This window comes from Carya illinoinensis, chromosome 1 (assembly GCF_018687715.1).
Source record: "Carya illinoinensis cultivar Pawnee chromosome 1, C.illinoinensisPawnee_v1, whole genome shotgun sequence".
NCBI lineage: Eukaryota > Viridiplantae > Streptophyta > Magnoliopsida > Fagales > Juglandaceae > Carya > Carya illinoinensis.
Genome location: NC_056752.1, coordinates 27,106,660 through 27,114,768, shown reverse-complemented (window position 1 = coordinate 27,114,768; position 8,109 = coordinate 27,106,660).

The following is an 8,109-nucleotide window of genomic DNA, read 5'->3' as shown; positions in this document are numbered from 1 at the left end:
ATGCATACATCTTTTCTTATGTAAATTCATGCATTCATACATACATGCATTCTTTCTTTCTTATCACTTTCGTTGGCCTTGTTGCACACCGTTACTCCCCGTGTGCCGGGGTTAGCGGTATTTTGGACCTGATTCCGCCACGGGTTGGGAATCCATTTCATCAGGATACAGCACTGGGTGCACTACTAGTACTACTTATCCGGTATGGCAATATGTCCAGTCCAGTCCATTGGTACCTTTTCCTTTTCCATTCATATGTCTGTTATGTATTTTCATATATCATCAATTCATTTCATTCCTTTACAGTCATTTACAGTTCTTTACAGTCCTTTCTTACAGTTCTTTACGGTTCTTTAGTTCATTTTATTTGTAAAGAAAATAGTTCATTTCATAAAAGTCATTTTAAAGAAAATAGTTTTCTTTCTTTTCATAAAAGTCGTTTTAAAAGAAGTTTCTCTTTTAGTAAAAGTCATTTTAAAAAAAGCATTTTTCTTTCTTTTCATTGTAAAAACATCTGTTCTTGCATCTTTTAAAGCTTCATTTCATTTCCTTTCGTGAATATACAAACAATACATACCACTTATAGTATCCATCCACATGCATACACGTACGTAATTGCCAAGGAGAGCCGCTATATATTTATACTTTAAAACTTATGCTTCGTTTTCTTTTTCTTTCGTAAAGCGTGTCTTCGTGGAGAAAAAAGTTTCATTTTCCTTTTAGAGAAAAGCTTTTGTTTTCATCTTCAATTATTTAAGAAAACTCTAGAAGAGTATAAACGCAATACTTACCTAGACTTCTAGACTTCATGCCATACTCATTTCATGCAATCCATTTGTGTGCGTGTCAAATGACAACCTACATGCATACACATAACTTTACGTCATCATCTATTAAATGCATAAGCAACTATATTAAAAATAGAACTATGCCTCACTTGGAATACTCTCTGTTGAACCCAAAATTTCAAGTTTTGTGTAATTATATATTTATACATGGATTTTGATGATAACAAATGAATTCAAAGAATAAAGAAGTCTCAAGCTCAAGTTGTCTACACAATGAAGTCAAGCACATCAAGAAAACAAGCATGAGCAAGAAGGGAACAAGTTCATATTAAAATTATAGAGTAATGTTGTAAATCTCTTCAAAATTCGAAATTAGGATTAATGCTCAAAATTAATATTTTATCATAAAGCATTAAAATACATTTTCCACATGTGACGCCCCCAAAATCCCCACGCCCGAACAGGGGGAAATTGAGACGTCCGGATGGTGACAACCCGGGTCACCACCCCAACGACGGGTGCCGAGTGTGTGCAAGGCAGCAAAAGTGTACAGAGAAACACGCAGCGGATAAGAAAGTCATAACTAAGTACCAGAATTTTTCTTAACATAATACAAGCTGTTTAAAACGTACATAGATAAAATATTACATATACCACAAATACAGTTTTAAACAAATAAAAAGATAACATCAGCAACCCGGCGGAGCCGCATCCTCGGGCTCAGCCTCTTCCTCCTCAACCTCATCTCCTGCACCAAAAGCTACGGAACCACGAATGGTACCGCAGGTAAGTAAAACCCAAACACTACCAGATAAAAACACATATAACTCAAACAAGATGCATGAAACATGCCCAATGCACAAACCTGTAAAACACAAGTTTTCCACGCACGCCAAAAGACACATTTGACATCTCAAACCATTATCCAATTTTAACCGTATGCACCATGACCTCCCCTAGGGGTCATCCGCACACCCTGGCTCCAGTGTCACACCGCAGAGTACCGCCACGCATGTGACACCCAACGAGCGATGCCCAGTTCCGCGCCCCGCGCGTGCGTAGCCAAGCATCCTCTAGCCCTCGCCAGCGAAGGGCCACGGAGTCGGTGAGTAGGCCGATGCCCGGTTCCGCGCCCGGCGCGTTCGTAGCCAAGCACCCCCTAGTCCCGCTCCCATTATCGCTTTCGATAACTCAGGGGACATCACTCAGTTTATTTCGCTCCCGAGTGACCAGAGGAGCTCCACCGAGATAATAACCCATCCCGGCTTGGGCTCGTGATACCCACGCACCCGCAACACACTCACGCCAAAACACAGGCTTTTCTCATAAACCCACAACACACGTGCATGCACCATGTAATGCCATAACAATGCACAATAAAATAATCCAACAATCATAAATCAAATAAACAAGCAACTCCGTCCTCCATCCATCCGACCCCCGAAACTCCTCGGACTTAGTCCGGAATCAACAACCAACAACAGTAAAATATTTGAATGAGCAATATATATTAAAATCTGAAAATAGGGTTTGGAAAATACTTACAGCGCTATACGGCAATTTTAGAAAACACGAGGCGTTGCAAACGGCGGAAAAACAGCAACGTCACAGTGAAATTTCACTGTGGCCGTGGGTCCGAAAAACCCACTTTTGAACGGGGACAAACTAGGACACGGGATTGATAGGGAATGGTCTAGAGGTGGTTGTGAAGCTATTGGAAGTGACGGACGGCCGTGGGTGGCGGCGGAATGGCCGGAAATGGCCAGATTACCCAAAACGGAAACTAAGCTCGTAGGAGCTGTTCCGGTGGTCGTTGGAGGCCGGAAATAGGTGGGTTAGGACGGCAAGGAGTCGGTGATGAAGTGGTGAAGAAATGGTGGCCGGAGGTGGAGCGACGGCGGCGGATCGGAGCAAAATCCGTGCGTCCTTTGGAAGCTTTTTCCGGCCAAATGGCCGGCCGGTTGGGGGTGGGTTTTGGAGGGAAGGTAGACCGGAAGGAGAGGAAGAGAATGGGACCGGTGGGAGGCCGAACGGTGGCCGGACGGCGGCGGTAGGGCTTAGGGAAGGTGACGCCGGCGTAGGGAGAGAGAGAGAAGAGAGAGAGAGCACGGGGGGGGGGGGTCCGAGTCGAGCGGGAGAGAGGAGAGAGAAAAGAAAGAGAAAAAAGAAAAAAAAGAAGAAAAAAGAAAAGAAGGGAAAAAGAAAAAAGGAAAAAGAGAAAAAGAAAAAAAAGATGTGAAAAGAAATGAGGTCCAGTCCTCACTCCGGGAAAAAGAAACAAACCGCCAAAAAGATTAAAACCACAAAAACAACTAAAAGAAATAAAACACAACCTCAAATAAATTAAAATAAATTAAAAACCGACTTTAAAAACGCAATTAAAATAAAATAAAATATCTGATATATTAATTAAAATAAAAACAATTATTTCAGCGAAAATATACTTAAAAGCGGGTCATCACACCACATGTGCATGAATATTTTTGAAAAATAAATTTGAAAATTTTGAAAGATGATTGATTGTCATCTTTTGCATGTGCATGCCTTGATTAAAGGGTTGAACTTTGAAAATATTAAAGATGATTGATTGTCATCTTTCACATGTGCATGTTTTATTTGAATATTTTCAAAAGTGATTGATGCTTTTTTAGACTTATACAAAAGGTAGATGATTTTGTTTGAAAAATTTGAAAAGTAAAGTGTGCTCATTTTGTCATATACAAAAAGTAAAAGATTAGCTTTGAATTTTTTGAAAATGAAAGTGTGCTCATTTTGTCATATGCCAAAAGTAAAATATTAGGTTTGATTTTTTTGAAAAAGTGAATGATGTTGTCTTTAACAATTGAAAAAGAAGAACCTTTTATTTGAATTTTTTTAAATTTGAATATGAAGTCTCATATGCCTATAAATAGATCATTTGAGAGCTTCACATTCACAACACCAAGAGCATACAACATTCATTCAAAGCTTTCATTCTCTCTTCTCTAAGCATTGAGCCTTAATCCTTGTTCATTTTGAGAGATATAGTTTGCGCTGTATTGTTCTTATTTCACTCATTGAGGAGTGTTTTCTGATAACCTACCCACTATCAGCTCTTGTATCAGAAAAAGAGTGTGTATAACCCTTGTGCGTGTAGAAAGTATTCTACACGGGGAATAGTTGAATTACCACGTGTAAGGTGATTGCAAGTGTAGAGGGTGTTCTACACGGATCCTTTGTAGCGGTGTTGTTCAAATGTGTAATAGGTTTCTATCTCCACCTGAAAGAGGTTGAATAGTGAATTTGGAAATCTTCAAGGGGTAGCTTGAGGCGAGGACGTAGGCAGTGGGGTCGAACCTCGTTAACATATTGAGTTTGCTTCTCTCTTACCCTTACTCTTTATATTTATTGTTATTTCATATTTTGTTTATATTTTATATTATATATTTGATTTATAATTGTTATTTTTTTAATACAACTCAATTCACCTCCTCTCTTATGTTAGTCATCTGGGCAACACTCTCCATCCATCCCTGGCTCTTATGTACCATTTACTATGCTAAAACTTTCGAAGTCTTATTTCTTAAAGTGTGTTGAACCCAAGATTTTAAGTTTCGTGTAATTATATATCTACATATGAATTTTGATGATAACAAATAAATTAAAAAAATAAAGGAGTCTCAAACTCAAGTTATCTACATAATGGAGCCAAGCACATCAATGAACCAAGCATGAGTAAGAAGAGAACAATTTTACATTAAAAGCTCATAGAGTAATATTGTAAATCTCTTAAAAATTTAAAATAAGAATTAATGCTCAAAATTAATATTTTATCATAAAGCATTAAAATACATTTTCCACATGTGTATGAATATTTTAAAAATTAAATTTGAAAATTTTGAAAGATGATTGATTGTTATTTTCACATGTGCATGACATGATTAAAGGTTTGAATTTTGAAAATATTGAAGATGATTGATTGTCATCTTTCATATGTGCATGATTTATTTGAATATTTTCAAAAGTGATTGATATTTTTTTTCACTTATGAAAAAAGTAAATGATTTTGTTTGAATTTTGAAAATATAAAAAATGATTTATTGTCATCTTTCACATGTGCATGCTTTATTTGAATATTTTAAAAAGTGATTATTGCTCTTTTTGACTTATGTAAAAAGTTGATGATTTTGTTTGAAAATTTTGAAAAGTAAAAATACTCATTTTGTCATATGCGAAAAGTAAAAAGATTAGGTTTGAAATTTTTGAAAAGTGAATGATGTTGTCTTTGACAAAAGAAAAAGAAGAAACTTTTATTTGAATTTTTTGAAAAGTGAATGATGTTGTTTTTGACAATTGAAAAAGAAGAACCTTTTATTTGAATTTTTTTAAAAAATAAATAATGTTGTCTTTGACATGTGAATCTTTTTAAATTTGAATATAAAGTCTCATATACCTATAAATAGATCATTTGAGAGCTTCAAATTTACAACACCAAGAACATACAACATTCATTCAAAGTTTTCATTCTCTATTCTTTAAGCGTTAAGCCTTAAACCTTGTTCATTTTGAGAGTGATATAGTTTGGCCTGTATTGTTATTATTTTACTCATTGATGAGTGTTTTCTAATAACCTACCCATTATCAGCTCTTGTATCAATAAAGAGGTATGTATAACCCTTGTGCGTTTAGAAAATGTTCTACACAGGGAATAGTTGAATCACTACGTGTACAGTGATTGCAAGTTCAAAGGGTGTTTACACGGATCCTTTGTAGTGATGTTTTTCAAAGGTGTAATATGTTTTTATCCTCATCTGAAGAAGTTTGAATAATGAACTTGGTGATCCTCAAGGGGTAGCTTGAGGCGAGAACGTAGGCAGTGGGGCCGAAACTCGTTAACATACTGGGTTTGCTTCTCTCTTACCCATACTCTTTATATTTATTGATGTTTCAAATTTTGTTTATATTTTATATTGTATATTTGATTTATAATTACTAATTTTTTAAATATAACTCAATTCACTCCCCCTCTTGTGTTAGTCATCTGGGCAACAAAGTAAACCTCTGTGATTCACCTTAGGATTAAGACACTAAGACCTCAGTCTCATTCTTCTATTTCCACATTCCTAGCATTATTTCAACTGACATAGTCATGCGTTCCAACCTTAGACCATATACTTGTCACTACCTTCATGTATCCTAACCCATACTAAAGCCTCATTCTCATCCAGACAGGCTGCATGAATTCAAGTCAATTCTGGGACTAAAATACTATGTAACCATGCTGAGGACAGCTTACCCATTATATATGGTGAACCTGTCTGACACAAATGTCTCGCTAGAGGCACATGTACCTTATACCTTTTATCACCTAAGACCAACTTATAGTCCAATGAACACCCGCTTATATAACAAGTTTCATACTCCGATACCAATTTTCTCAGAGTCAGTCGATAGAACTATTTCTACTTTTCGGCCCTATACAAGTTTATCCCAACACTTGATAGGAGAGGACTGCATCCAAAAATACACCTTTGTCACGTCACGTAGCTCGAGACTAATCCCAAGTCACGTCACGATGCCCATCATGCTTCCGCTGTACTCTCTTATACCTTTCCACCACTTCCATATACTCTTAGCCATAAGTCAACCACAAGGTGACACCCGTCACCTCGGATTATAGGCCACATCACCATTGATTCTGGACACTGTTACACAGTTCCTGACACTTAACAAGAGGACTGCATCCACAAATGCGCCTTTGTCACATCACGTAACTCGAGACAAATTTTTGAGTTACAGCATGACGCTCGTCATGCTTCCGTTGCACTCTATGATATTTTTCCCACCACTTCCATATACTCTTAGCCATAGTCAATCACAAGGTGAAACCTGTCACTCCGGACTACAGGCCACATCACCACTATTTCGGGACACTGTTATACAGTTCAAGACACTACACCATACACTCCACGCTTCTCCACTACGCCATCCAACCCTTCCTGATACACCATCATGTGTATCACGACATAGTACAAAGTACACTCATGTGAATTTTCTTCCATCCACACTACAACACACATCACTACGATACATGCCTCACGGTGCATCGCTACATAACATGGAGTACACATCATGCATACTTCCTTCACGCTTCATGCCGCATCACAATTACGGGATACATCTCACGCCCACTTCATAGCACAATCCACAACACACACAATCAGGTTCGACACTTCACAACTACGCAACGAACTCCACAATTACTAACTACACAGTCTACAGTCCAACCAACCAACTAATATAAACATAAATAGCTAGAGATAAAGGGTTATACCATCAATGGGATAACCCGTGCGTCGCTCGCTGCACATCACGATCAAGGCATCGGAGGAGTCGTACGTGGCGGTTACACTGGGTACAATGACTGTCCACCACATAAGGTGACTGTTTGGGCTTGAGAATAGCTAAGTGTAGTCTTGGAAAGGCTCAAGGTGGCCTCGTGGTGGTCTGAAGTGACAGAGCACGGCTGCATCACGTCGTGAACAACGCATCCGAAAGGAAGGAGGGTGCTTGAGGTGGAGAAAGGCTATGGAATTTCATGGAAAGCTAGAGAGAGGTAGAGGAAGGTGTGGTGCAGCTGTGATGGCGAGGTGGTGGCTGGGTTGTGGCTCACAGTGGCGGACCGGCCAATAATGGTGCCACTCGTGCCTTAGAGAGTAAGGGAGAGTGAGAGCTGTGCAGAGCTCTGTTGGGTATGAAAATGGTTGGGAAATGTCATGGTGATGAAAGGAACAAGATGGTGGTGGTGAGACGTTGTGGGTAGCCGTGCATGGTGGTGCAACCTAACGTGTGGTTGTGGAGACCCATCAAAGAAAGAGAGAGAGGTAGGGGGAAATGAGGACATGGGGAGGAAGCCCATGATATGGTGGTGCTGGTGGAAGTGCTTGGTGGCCATTTTGGCCTTGCATGGCGGCGCTAGGATGAGGAATAGGCTCTAAGGCCCACTCGGTTGGAGGGAGAAAGGGAGAGAGAGGGCTGCCGATGGAGTAGAGCTCACCGATGAGAGAGGAACATGCCGGTGGTGGAGGTGAGGCACAATGGCTGGAGGAGATAAAGGTTGCACACAGTAAGGAAGAGTAGGGGCACGTAGGGCATGGGGGGAGAGAGAGAGAGAGAGAGAGAGAGAGAGAGAGAGAGAGAGAGAGAGAGAGAGAGAGAGAGAGAAAAATGAGGAGGAAAAGAGAGGGGCTTGGGTATTTAATCAAAGTCATTCGTTTTAGGATTCTCAAAAAGATCTAACGATGAGTTTAAACACTGATTTGAAAACACGTAAGTGTTTTAT